Genomic DNA, 14,594 nt, shown 5'->3' with positions numbered 1-14,594 from the left:
TCGGGGGGAGGGAGGATCTGCTGTGTGCAGGTGAGCGGGGGTCTGCACACAGGCCTGTCCGTCGACAGCCTCAAGGACTCCACAGTCACTGGCATTCCTCAGCCTGGCAGTAGGAGAGAATAGGGTGTGTGTGTGTGTGTGTGTGTGTGTGTGTGTGTGGAAGAGTCCACCCACTGCTGTCTGTCACTGGGTTCACTGCTACAGAAATGTCCTCTGCTACAGGTGGCTCAGCCACAGTCGGAGCGTCCTCCACCAGTTGATGACAAAGTGAAGACACCAAAGCTGCATTAGTTTGCCTGTGTATGTAAGTCAGTGTGTCTGCTAGATGATGGATGTCACATTTTGTAATTCTAAAAGTGTTTTTAAAGTGTGCTTTAAACATGTCAAATACTCTCTGGAATGTTTAAGGCTCCTTTGAGAGAGTGCTGACGGTGAAGGAACTGGCTGAACTCTTGACCCTCTTAAGTACCCACGGTACAAAATGACCTCCACTTTTTACATCTTCTGTCCATTTAATCTATATATGAATATGAATTTACTTATATTCTAAATTGTGCTAAATGTTGAAATCAACTTGATAAGCTTTAGGCACAGAACAGCACCATGGAGTAATTTCATCAGGCCTCATAAGATCAGATAGGGCCTCAAGTCAGACCTGCTTTAGTCTGGAAATGCTGACCCTCTGAGCAACCATTGTTATCATTAAGACGTGCAACTATTCAGCTGACCTCAGTCTAACCCTTCTGAAATATCTCACTTGGACATAAATCCACACAATGAAACACTTCATTCAAGGCCTGAATGTGCTAACCTGTTGGTAATATTAATTTGCTCCACATTCTTTCATTTTTCTATCTGTCAACACAAAGCTGTGGTGGAGCGGAAGAGTGACTGAGGAGAATGGGACATGAATGGGCAGCCATTTTGAAAGGGATCAGGTAAAAAACCTCCGAGGAGCGGCCCTCATCCGGGCTGTTAAAGACCTTTGTGTCCGAAACGAAAACAAAACAAAAGTAAACGACAAAAAAACGGAACTAATCGCCGCTGCAGTTTCTGTTTCTTTTCTTCCTCTCTGTCTTTGTCAGAAAGTATCTGAGTATCTCTCCACGGTTGGTGTGACCCCTCGCTCTGTGGGAATTGCCTGGTAATAGAGAAGCAAAAGCGGACTTTAATGGAGAGCAGTGAAAATATCAGGGGTTAATGTCAGCCTGGACAATATAATGCCAATTGCCTTTGTGCAGCCTGCGGTCTGGATAACTAGCTGTGAATGAAGGAGACAAAGAATTTGGCTGGAGTGGTAAAGGCTTTCAGATGTACTGACCCGTACTGTAAATGGACTTTTGTGGACCCCAACCCCACCCCCACCCCCACCCCCATCCTCCAGCCTTTAAATAGGAACCCAGCAGTATGTGCTGTTAAAGGCCATTTTTTGTTTTGGTGTGTGTGTGTGTGTGTGTGTGTGTGTGTGTGGGTGTGTGTGTGTGTGTGTGTGTGTGTGTGTGTGTGTGTGTCCTCGGGCACGTTGCTGGGAGATAGCAGATCGTGCAAAGCATGCACCGTCCAGGATAAAGACAAACCAGCGGACGGCTGAGGAGCAGACAGGAGTTTATGGTGTGTAGTCGGAAACTAGTTTGACCAAAAAGCTTTGGGAAAATACAAACAAACTGCTTAATGCTTTTATCCTGTCGTCCCTCAGTTTGTTTATGGCTTTTGCTATTTACTATTTTATTTCCTATTTTTTATCCATGTTTGTTTTTTGTCTCTTTGTATATCTGGACCTGCGTTATTGTCTAGATTGTTTATGAAAGAACACAAGTGAACAAACCAAACCAAGCTTTATCTTCTTATTAAATCATTGTGATACTGAAAACCTGGAAGACTTGAAATATAAAACATATATAAAACAAAAAAATTACTTATAACTATTATAAATATTTTTGCTAATCTGAGTAAGACTAACCCATGTGAAACCAAAGATAACAAAATAGTAATAATAGATATAAAATGAACAGTATTAGTAGTAACATGGGACTGCAACATTACAGTTTAAAGCACCTTTTCATTTTTACAACCACCATGGTCAGATATTTCAAACAGGAGTTGAGTTAAAGTGCATATTTGAAGTGTTGTTATGAGTCACGGTGAGTTTCCCAAAGTAATCACAATAAGCCCACAATTTAATACAGCAAACAAATGAGGATAGCATGTGTGTAACGAACAGCTGAGCAGCAAAGCCATATAAAGGCATATGAATCAACATCAACAGCAAAACTAGGATGATTTTTGACGGTTCCTTTAATGCACCAGTTAACATAAAAGCAGCTCTGTCACGTTCTTCCTCAAGTGTTTTCAGGTTTTAGACTGAACACCCTCCATAAGAGAGTTATTTAGTTAATAAAGCTAAACAACATCCCACGCTGTTTGGGATGAAAACAACATTGTTGATCTTCAGACTAAACTCGACTTTAAACTGCTGCAACTGATAAATTTATACTTCAATAATCTCAACACAAAGTGAATCGGTGCCTGTGTAGGTGGCAGAGCCTCAGCGTAAGCTATCAAAGGAAAGATAGATGAAACGAGCCGGGGAGAGAGAAAGAGTGAGACTGAATTAATATGAATAAAAGAAATGGTGAGCTAAGTATGCTGGGAAAAGTAAACAGTGGTCCGTGTAATCACAGTAAATCTGGCCGGGGGGGCGACAGAGCAGGCTGCACCCTCGGTTGAGGAGTCAACAGACCCAGAGAAAAAGCAGAGAACTAACTAACATTACTGGGGGGGGGGGGTTAAAGGGGGTAGCGGAACGGCTTTATTCACTTGAAGATCAGTGAAACGCCGCCATGTTTACCCAGTGTCTGCCTGAGTTAAACTATGTAAACCTCAGCATATAATTCAAGGAGAGAACTCAGGGTCACAAATGTAAAGATGACTTCCATCACGGTTATAGAGGGTGTGTGTGTGTGTGTGTGTGTGTGTGTGTGTGTGTGTGTGTGTGTGTGTGTGTGTGTGTGTGTGTGTGTGTGTGTGTGTGTGTGTGTCAGCCTTATCTGGAGAATACGGCGGAGACTGTTTTAGACATTTCTGACATGAAACTTGCCGCTGTTTAAGGCCACAGTGAGAGGAACCAACGAAGAAAAACATTCACACAGCTAGCAGCATTTAGATCAGCCGTGATGATCTGATAAATGGAGCGGCCCGCCCCCCCCCCCCCTACACTGACCACAGATCAGTCAAGGCGTCAGGCCAATTGCCTTTGCATTTCATCACCCTGCATGAAGTATTTTTTCTCCGGTAATATCCTAATCTAACAGTCAACTGTCATGTGCTGCAAAGCTCACTGATGTCATGCGAGCACATCAAAGGACTCTGGTTAATGGCAGATATTAAGAACATGGTGAGATATTAAAGAAAACATGAGAGCAAAGAGGTCACGTTACGCATGGCCCGGTATTATTAGTACAGTATAAGTATTAACACTTGTATTACTTTTCCATCGATGCAAGGAAACAGTGAGGTCATTTTATGTTTGTTTTTCAATGTGTTAGCCAGATTTACAGTATCTTTATATGTCACAAATGTTTATTGTTAATTCACTCATTCAAGCTTTAATATTTCTCTGAACTGAGGAACAGCTCTTATGAGTTCATTGTTAAAATCTGGAAACATTTGGAACAAACTACATTCTGAATTGATTTGTGGATCTCGATTTGAAGCACAGTGCAACTTGAGCATTCCTTTATTTCGGTGTCTAGTTTTCTAAAATAAATGTAGTGGACACTGTTGGAAAAGGACTTTGTTTGTCATATAGATTGATATATTGAGAACAGATGTGGGTCCTGTTTATTTCTAACAAATATTCTTCTCTCATTGTGACTGGGGCCCAGAGGTTGGGATGTGAGAATAATTCTTCTCAGAGGTTTTCATTTTGCGTCAGTTAATTATTCAAGAGGCGGCTGATCACTGTCACGCATTGTTTTCAGTATTTTGTTAACCCAGACGACTCAGGCTCAGCACGGGAACATGAGGACAAGTTGAGGCCTAAGTGCTAAAATTGCTCCTCCACTTCCTTCGACAGCCACAGTTGTTGAGTGGCTGAAACATGCACACAGCCTTGGCTTAAAGCACATAGACCATCTGGGCTCAGTGCACGGCTCAAATCCCCCCCGATCTGGTGAAATGCCGCTGTTCTCTCAAGTCGTTCAAATGAATGGCTGAGGCATGAAAATCAGACATTTCTTCTCTTGCTGCAACTCAAGCGCATCACAGTAAATCAATCTTTTGCCCTCACAAAACTTTCAACTTGAGCTCCAATTTAAAAGAGCCATTTTTTATAGGAAGAAAAAGCAACGGATGTGAGGAGGGAATCAACTTCATACGCACGCACATTTGTTTCAGTCTCCCCTCCATTTGTAACATAAGGGTAATTTTGAGTGGTAGCCAGATTAACCCCCCCTCTTTAATTGCTTCCATATTTCTCAGCCTCAATGAGGTAATACCGTTTATTTGGCAAAAAACTGAAGGGGGACGGGCAGCCAGTAAAGCCATTATGTGTGATTAGCACTGTTTGCAGCCCTGATTTGATTTGTGAATTGTCTGATTGGTGACACGCCCTGTGGGAAAAGAGAACTTTTTTTTCGACTTAAGAATACCCAACTGGAAACTATGTGCCACCATCAATCATTAATAACCTGCTACTGAAAGTGCAACAGGTGCTGAAATATTTAGGGCTACACTGATTTTTAAAGGACAAATCAGCAAAGATATATCTCGGCTCATATTATGTGCTGAATTTGAGCAGCTTTCCCACCCAAGAATTTAAATTCCCTCAAAGAAAAGGGATTTAAACCTTGTAATGCTTAACAAAGAAAAGGTTACATTACAGTACTTTAATCAAATAATCATTTCAGTTTGTTCCAACTTGTTTTACGGTTACGTAGCAACAAAGCCTATTGAAAACAACAGACAGCACAACGACAATAAAATGTATTTAGCAGTTTTTGTGTTTAGTAAAGGTCTTTGGTAACTCTAGTAAGGACCAGTACTCAGTGCTGGTCTTTTTGTCCCAGGAGTGAAGAGACTAAATAAACCACAGTTTACCTCTTGTAGGTGGAGCTCTGAGGAGCGACCATAGTGCAGACAGCCGTCCGCTATGCTGTCTCTGACCCAGAGTCCTCAGCCACAGGCCACAGGTCCACTATATTACACCTGCAGCCTGACGCCAGCCTGATTTACTGGCCTCTTTTACAGCTGGAATGGACTCAACCCTCGACTGGGCTGTTGAATCTAGACGCTGATGTAGCCAAGAGGGGAGCGGTCACTGCTGCTGCTATATTCAGCCTCACCTCCTCCACTCCCAGAGACACCCCGCTTCTGCCTACTACGCTGCTTCACCTGAATCCTCTCTCCCAACACGCACATGATGTGTGTGTTCGCACATCAGTGAATCAGTAAATACTGGAAATGCTCATCTTAAAATGTGTACAAATAGCGCCACCGCTGTTTGGGTGGGCCCGTTCAGATCTGGCACGAAAGTCTGTCACGAGTGCTCCGATGACAACCACAGCTACAAATACAGGTGTGAACACATTCAGGAAGCACTGGGAATCCAATCACACAAACCACTTTTGGAGGCGGTCATGGACACACAAGACTACACTGTACACAGTGTGCTGTGAATGCCTGGCCACATCAGACACACATACGTCATCAGTGTGAGCAGAAATATGCAGCCAAAAGACATCATCAAAAGTGTGACTGACGTCTAGATCAATGCACAACAGTGAATGCAAGAAAGGAAGTAACAGTGGATCTTACAGGATAAGGCAGAAATAGTCCCTGATGTAGTAAAAATGAGAGCAAGCCATCCTGATAGAGGACAACATGGATTCCAATTCATTCTTTTAATCAAGAAACACTCTGGATATGTTGTAATGTTTTCTTGGTTCACCAAGAGGTGAAGAGACAACATTGTTCTTTGTCTGGCTAGCTCCATGCTCAGCGTCCACACACAGGCTATCCTTCACACACCACAGTACGATGCTCTGCAAGTGGAGGCGTCCTCAGGACACAGGACTAAACACAATGTAAAAAAAAAAAACACAATGAAGCTAACTAAGCACGTGAGCTAGCGTCTCACCAAACATGCCCTCATTACTGCGCTGCTCTCAGAGCTGCCCAGCCTATTAAATACAGTATGTATGTAGGTGAGGGGAGATTAATCTGTATTTGAAGAGGAATAGCTGGAGGGCCATTACAAGGAGCAAGTAGGTGTGAGGGGTTAAAGCAATTAGCACACATCTCTGTCACATCCTGTGGGGAGCACGTTTCAGTTGTGCTGCCAGTGGAGCCACTCATTTCTCCTGCTGCCCCTCTCATGGCCCTGCATGTTTCCAACTCTTTCTAAATAGTCAAGTCCTAATATTTACTTCTCGCTTTCAAGCCCAGGCAGAGCAGGAGCTGGGCGCAGCCTGTCGGTGCAGGAGAGCGGAGGTGGCAGGAACTGATGCCCTCATTAATTCTGCTGAGGGAAACAAACATTTGTCCTTTCAGGGCCTTGTGTGACTTTGTGGAGGGGCGCAGCTGTAGACTGACAGGAGCAGCCCTGTTTGTCTTATGAAGCTGTGTGTGTGTGTGAGTGTGTGTGTGTGTGTGTGTGTGTGTGTGTGTGTGAGCTTGCCTGTTGACCAATTAAAGAATTTTGAGACCAACAGCAGAGTTTGTATACTTATACTTATATACTGAACTCTTAGCTCTAAGTTGGCTTCTTTATGTAATCACCACGCTGAGTGTTTCAGTAAAAATCCACTGAGGTCACTTGACCTTCTTTGCTTTCTTTTAAGTTTCTTGCTGCTGTTGTTTAGAAAACTGTGTGACCCCCGCACTGTTTCACAGTAGAATGACAATAACATCGAATGGAATTGAATTTCCGCAACCATCCATTCAGCATTGGAGTCAGATGTAATGTTTATCCTATGCCGAGTAAATGATTAGGGAAGCCCTTTTTCTCTGTGTCGGCACCAAAGTCTCAGGAACAAACAGAGACAATACAATAACCATCTGCTGGGTCGAATGGTTGGCAGACATCTGATCAACGCTGCCTCAGCTCTCTCAGCAGACTTGTGTGTATGTGATCGTCCAGCTCGTCATAAATGGTGCACAATTTTTTATTGTGTTTGTCGTGTGTTATGTTTATTATTACTGCTTGCCCCCCCCCTCCTCCCATCAGACCGTTTAACTTTGGCAAATTGCGAAGAAGACGAATGACAGATTGTTTCCTCTTGTTTTCCATCCCTCCCTCTCCCTCTCTTTCTCCTCTGCAGTGGAACCAGACTATTGCCTGGGAGGTTGGATCACAATGCATTCCTACACGAATCTGTTCCCTGAAGAATTTGCATCACAATCTTCGTTTCACAGAGCGCCACAATTCACAGCTGTGCCGGTTCGGCAGCAGGGTCGTAGATTCCTCAGGCGGCTTGTCACAAAACATCTTCGACGACAGCTTTGACATGACAAACAAATTGGAATCAACAGCTCTGTTTTGTGTGAATTTGAATTATTTTTCTTTATTCTTTCTTTTCATGAGCAAAAAGTTGCATCAAATCACTTCCAGGATACGAAGGATTAGCAAAAACTGCAGTGCAACTAGTTAATTAGTTCCTATAAAAATCAAAGATTTTCAAAATGATATGAGCTTAATGCTTTTGACATCACATCATGCTTGTTTTCCTTTTTAATGGGATTTTCAGTTGCATTAATCTGAAATGAAATGAGATTTGTTCCAGCCTCTCCATCAGTTGGTTCCACGGTGGAGGTAGAACCGCTCACTCCCTCTACTTTTGACACAAAAGACACAGAACACTTCACAGTGATGGACGGCCTCTTCAACATGGAGGCCCTCACACCTCTCCTCAGCCTGCCAACTGGGGATTAGCACCACAGCCTCGGCTGCTGGCCCCAGCCCCAGCACCCCCCCCACCCACCCTCCCAAATCCTCCCCTAACCTCGACGGATCCCCTCCACTGTCCTCCAACCACCGACTCTCCATCTCCCCCCTCTGACCCAGCGTCGGCCTCCAGCATTCCTCGCTGCGTCACATGGTCCTCAAGCTTGGCCGGTGCTGCCCCAGGCCGAGAGATCTAGTACTAGCGCAGTGCCAACATTCCAGCCTGACGGGCGTTTTGTTGGAGGGATTTCCTGTGGGCTTTCGTGCCAGCGTGGAACAATTACTGCTGCTCAACAATCACTGGCTGTGACAGGTGGACACAGAGCCAGGGGCGTCCCACCAATCATCTGTCTCTGGCTGGAGGTGCCACTTTGAGCCGAGCACTCACCGGCCTGCCATCTATATTTGCATACAATTCGTACTGAATTTGGTTAAGCAGGGAAGAACCTATTTCATCCTTGTTAGACAGCAACAAACCGGACAAAACTGAACGAACAAGCAGGTCTGGAGAAGCGGGCGCCAGGTAACATGGGGTGCCAGGTTACCATGACGGACAGAAAGGAGGACCCTTGCCCTTTGGGGCCTTTACGGGCCCCTAGAATGTTTTCATTCTCAACAGAGGTCACTTCATCTTATCAGTTTGATTGTCTGAAGTTGTGCTGCCTGTCGACCACACAAGGGCCATATTAGCTTTAAATTAGATCATGTTTAGCACAGATTAAATCAACCCAGCCCCTCAACGAGGTGCAGCTGTGTGTCCGGCTCTATTTTGGCTGGGGCACTTGAGGAAGCTTTGATGGGGACTGCGGAATGAATCTCTGAATCATTCATCATTGCAATATTTCACAGATATGCCTTTGCTCTATCACAATGACTTAGCCAGACTTTTAATCGGCATGTTTATATTCTTAACCTTGGCAGTATTTTGGATGTGTGCTGGCATGAGAGGTGTTTAAAAGAATGGAAAGACTCTATTTTGCATGTGTGCTCCGAGTTCCCTCGGTCAGACACACATGTGTGCACACTTTCATTCGGCTGGTTTCTATTGAGGTGAAGGTCAGAGCGCAGATGCCACTTAAACTGCTTTAATAGAGGCTGATTAACTGAAGACCAACGGAGGACTGGAGATCATTTGGACTGTCGTAGAAGAGCTAGAAATCCTGCTATCCATTCATGCATACTCTGTCTCAGCTCTCCATGGCGTCGCCCTCCTCAGTCTCAAAGCAGAGTCAGTAAAGCTTTTACTCGTTCTGAACTCTCCTCCTTCACTCTTTCAGCCGTGGCTCTGTCAGCATGCATTTGTTACAATTTGTAAAATTACATTCAAGCATGTGCTCTTGAAAACTTGGCAAAGGAAATTATTCTTCTCCAACTGCAAGTCAGTAATTTCTGCCGAAGGTAAATACATTCCAAGAAGGAGAAGATCGGAAATCTTCTGTGGGTCATAATTCAGTAAAGTGCCAAGCCCGCAATTGCTCTCAGATTCATCCCTCTGTCTGCCAAACATGACCAAGGTTACTGAAGTATTTTAGTTGTGGCAGCAACTAACAAGAGAAACTAATTATTTGCTATGACACTTATAGTCCCAAATTGAACTGCTGGTTGGAGGGTGTAGCGGAAGGAATTATCTGTTGCGTCGCCACCAGACAGGAGGAAGGAGATGTTTTGGCCTTGAAGCTGAGAGGGGCACATGAGATGGTCCCCACATGAAAGACCCTGTCTGGCTCTTTGCTTTAATCCCTGCTGGCCCTGGCTGGGTGGAAACATTTCATGTTTACCCTTTTGGAGTCTCAAACTGCAATTCTGTTTGTTTGTTTTCGGCTTTTGTTTTGATAGATGATAGTCGGTTTGCTTGCGGCTATTTTCCGCTCTGCCTGCTCTTCACGTCTGACGTGGCGGACGTTTCTACTGGAGAGTAGAGACTGAATCAGCAGAGCAGAGGACAAATGGGCCAAATGAGAGACCTGGAGACCATCTCTTGATTTTCTGTTATTGCAGTGGCACTGATCCTTTTAATGGCTGTATCAGGTAATAAAGAAAACCCACATTAGATGGGCTCCACTTGTTTACATTTCGATGTTGGTCTCACTGTGAGCCATAGGTCTTCTGCCAGAATCAATTACCACGTTCAGAGCTGCGGCTGCTGCTAATGAAAGCTCAATGAGTCAGAAAACACGTTGGTCCTACATGAAGTAGCGTGCCAGGGAATCAAACTAGCGTACTTCCTTCTTCTCCACATGCCTGAGCAATGTGTCTGAGCAGCCACTGCCAGCACATATGATTTATGAGCACCTATGCACCGGCCTCCCCTTCCTAACCCCACACAGCCACCAGGACAAGATTACTCAACAAATCATAATACTGATAGTGTGAAAGCTCAACATTACTCTCCAGGCCACAGTGTGTTTCAGGAGGATTTGTGGTTTCCTTTTTAAACCTTTCTCTCTACGTGCTGGCCTCTCCGGTGGCTCTTTGTGCTCAGCCTCTCCCTCTCTCTGAAGGCTCTACTGACCTTGCATTTTCCTTGTTCCCCTCAGTGCTGGTCCGCAGCAGCTGGACTGACAGCACTGGCCTCTGACTTGCCTCCATGGGGCCATGATCATTTCCTGAGCGCCCCTCTGCCCTTTTCTCTTGCTGACAGTGGCTCTAATCCCCCTGGCTGCACTCTGCCTGCCTGCCTGCCTGCCTGCCTGCCTGCCTGCCTGCCTGCCTGCCTGCGGTCTGCCAGCAGTGGGAAACATTGCATTTAAAATGGAAATTATTACGTGGTGAAAATATTTTTTCTCTGCTTTTGTTTTTACCAAGGATCAAGGACTATTCCATTGATTATATTGTTCAAAAGTCTGTCAAATTAGTGAGTAAATAAAATTAACAGGCACCATTTGGATGTCATTGAAATGACAACCGACTAAATGTCACAGTTAGCTTCAGTGTCTTGGCTGTAAAACATGCAGGAGCTGACATAAAACAGGTGGAGACTAAATGCCCAATAGAAAGCCACTTGGAAATGTTATGACAAGGAATGTAATAATATAATGAAATATAATGGAAAACTGGTATTTAGTCTGTTGCTAATAATGCCACTATCACAGTTACTACTTCTATGAGAAAGATTGGACTTTTTACCTCATTAAATTCATTTGCTACAGCTATAGTTATTTTGCAAATTAGGATTTTACATACAAACCACATAATGACACACTAACACTAATCAACAGTAGCCTATTTAACGTTAACTAATCTAATTTAAAGTTAACTAATCATTAAACATTAAAACAACATTAAAATGCTGCCTCCATGTTAATGAATCTTAACCAATAATCCAACATCAAATCATAAATAAAAATATCACAGCAAGATTTATACTTTAAGCACATTTTGTTCACAATACATCTGCACTTGTACTGTATAAAATGCAGGAGTTATAGTTACATTGGTGTGTTATAGATTATGGTATTGTTACTTTTATGAGACCTTTATTTTAATCTGTCATAGCAGAGCACAGGTGTTACAATGACATTAATGATGGCTCCGTTCTATTCAAGCACTTATAATACAACATGATATAAATTACAGTATTATTATAAATAAATTGTAATAATTAAATTATATTATATTTTGTTATATGAGTTTAGTTTATGATATCTCATGTAAAATGGTATGTAAGTAAGGCACCAGGACGTGTGCATGCTTACCTTTTTACCTTTTTACTGGTCAAACTTTAATCAAAGTGGCACAACATGCCACTTTGATTCAAGTTGCAATTCTGTTTAACTCAAGGTTAACTCTGTTATTATTTAATCCTAACTACCTTGCCTATAACTATATTGACCAGAGATGCTAGCTCGGCTGTAGCAGCAGAGTTTAGCTGAGCCACGAGAGAAACAGAGTGTTGTTTGTTACTGGCTTTCCTTCATCTATATTTAACCTTCTTAAAATAGCCTGGTAACACACACACACTGCTCTCATTCAGCATTAAACACTGCTGGTTAGACAAAATAAGTTAAACAGCTTCAGCATGGAGCAGCTTACCTGCTGCTGGTCTGAAGCCAGGAGTAAATGAACCAGTGTTCATGAGGCCTTGAAGGTAAGATGGTCAGTTAGTTGAGATAGTGGCTGGTTACAATGATTATATTTTCTATGCTTTGACAAGACCAATATTGTCTCAGAAATACAATATGTATGTTTTTATATCATATCTTAAATGTAGAAGTCTATACTGTGCAGCATAATCCCACAGATGTAAAGAGTTCAAACGAACGACTGTGGCACACTATAGAATGAGTTGTTCTTTCTGTGCTGCTCTCCTATTATAATGTTACAACAAGGGACAAATTGGGGTGTCACTTGTGACAGTAACCTGAGCTTTCTTGTGGTGACTTTGTTCCCCACATGCTCATTGAAATAACTCCATGCTTCTGGGAACATAAACCCTCGGTAGACGCCAGAGCCTACGAACACATGTGCAAATCTGCTTGTAATGTCACTGTGTCACACTGTGTGTGTGTGTGTGTGTGTGTGTGTGTGTGGCTGAGGATGTCAGCCACCCTCTGTCTATGTGTCATAACGTGCAGCACAGTGTTGTTGTGAAACCGTCCTGCCCTGCTGCTCCTCTCTCTTACTCCTCTGCTCCTCAGCCTTACTTTTTCTGAAAGCGTTGTGAAGCACAAAAATCCCTCAAAGCAGAGAGCAGAGAGCAGAAGACAAACAGCCTCCTTTCATCACCAATTACAGGTCCGCTTCAGACATGAATTACTGCACATTACTCTAAAGCCGCTTTATAACTGGAGCATTCTCTAATCCGTCTTGAGATCGTAGGAAAATCTGGGCTTCCTTTGCAGCGTCAAACCTTGATAGAAGCCACTCTGAATCAATGTATTTGTGCAAAGTATGTGCAGCACCTTAGAGGAGCTTATATGCAGGACCGGCTCTGTCTTATAATGGACAGTTAGATAACACTTTCACATATGAGGTGTTTAGAGCTTCTTTCACACGCCATCATATCGTCAGAGAAGCTGGGGACATGCCGTGGTTTTATAGTCACCAATAAACAGCAAAGTATTTATCAGTTTTATAGAAAAAGATAAATTGAGGTGAAGCTGTGCATTATGCAACTAAGCGTTAATTAAACACAAATCTGATCATCACTGCTATCCAATGACAAACATATTTAATGTGATTGGGCCTAAGATGCCATTTTAACTGTCAGGTTAATTCATTTAGTAGGTATTCAGCTAGCAGTTATTTGAATGATTGATTAAAGTATGTGTATTTATATATTTATGTTTCCACTAGGTTCAAATTGCATAACACAACACAACAAACAGAAGTATTCAGTTTTGTATGATATAGAACACTGATAGTGATCTAATTGTTTCAGCGTATATGCTGTATATACCGTTTTTATATTATCATTACAATATTATCATTTCAGTTGGAGTTTCCAGCAGTGTGTGTGACAGATGGTGGGACATTGTTATGCTGCTATGTTGTTGTACACCAACACCTCACAATACCAAGAACACTACTGTGAACTGGAGCTTCAAAGTTTCTACATCACACGTGTCGGACATCCACACTAGTTCTGCTCCTACTTAAACTGACATTTAAGGTGACCGCAGAGAGATGTTTCCAACTCAGATGTGTCAAACTCAATATCACTGTGAAGGAACTATAGGCAACACATTTTCAAGTGGAGGGGGACAACAACTGAAAAAGAAAAAGTTTCATGAGCAAATCTGAAAATAAACATGTGAACAATGAGCTTTATTTGAAGTGATTACTGAACATTGAAATCACACGATTGAAAGACTTGGATTAAACAATATGCACTAGCTAGAAACAAGAGGGCTTTTTGTTTTTGACCTTTGTCGGCTTGTCTCTCTCGGTTTCAGTACAAATCTTTGGTGAATCAGGAACTGCTGCTGCTGATGGGTGCTTTCAGTTAATGTGCTTCTCTGTGCTTGTGGGTTGAGGTCTGCTGCCATCTTAGATTCTTTAATTGTGTTCCCTTGAGTGGAAACTGGCCAGAGTAATGAGAAGTGGATGTTGAGACACTCCTTACTGACAGACAACCGTTCAAAAAGAAGTGTTTGTTTGCTAGAAAAAAATCCAACAATGAAGATTTGGTCATCAACTCAGATAAACATTATTAACAGTCTCTGATAGCAGCCACAGCTATACACAGACTTTCAGCCATGGCTTTGATGCTTTTTATACTGTCATAAACATTTATGCTTCAATTAAAACCATATTTCATGTCTCATACACGCTGTTGGAGTCCTTTTACTCTGCAGCCATGCAATCTCTTGCATCTCACCCTCTATTTGTAATGACAGCTAGACACAGCAGAGAAGAAAGATGGATCAAATATTTACACTCTCCATTGTTCTCCTGGTGGCCTCTCCTCCCTCTCATGCTGAGGTATCCAACAGATGTAAACAGATTCATCTAAAGAATCATTAACAAATGGGATCTGGCAGTGTGTAAGGCTATTTTTCCTGCGTTAAGTCCTTTCTGTCATTATAGGGCACAGAGAGCCGTCATTCTGAATCAAGTTTAATTGGAAATCATGTAGTTGGGGATATTCTTGCAACGTGTCTCTCACAGCTGATTTAGACGTTGGGATCATTACAGGGTAGCACGCAGCACT

Source organism: Pempheris klunzingeri, chromosome 14 (genome assembly GCF_042242105.1).
Source record: "Pempheris klunzingeri isolate RE-2024b chromosome 14, fPemKlu1.hap1, whole genome shotgun sequence".
Classification (NCBI taxonomy): domain Eukaryota; kingdom Metazoa; phylum Chordata; class Actinopteri; order Acropomatiformes; family Pempheridae; genus Pempheris; species Pempheris klunzingeri.
Note: the sequence above shows the minus strand (reverse complement) of the source record.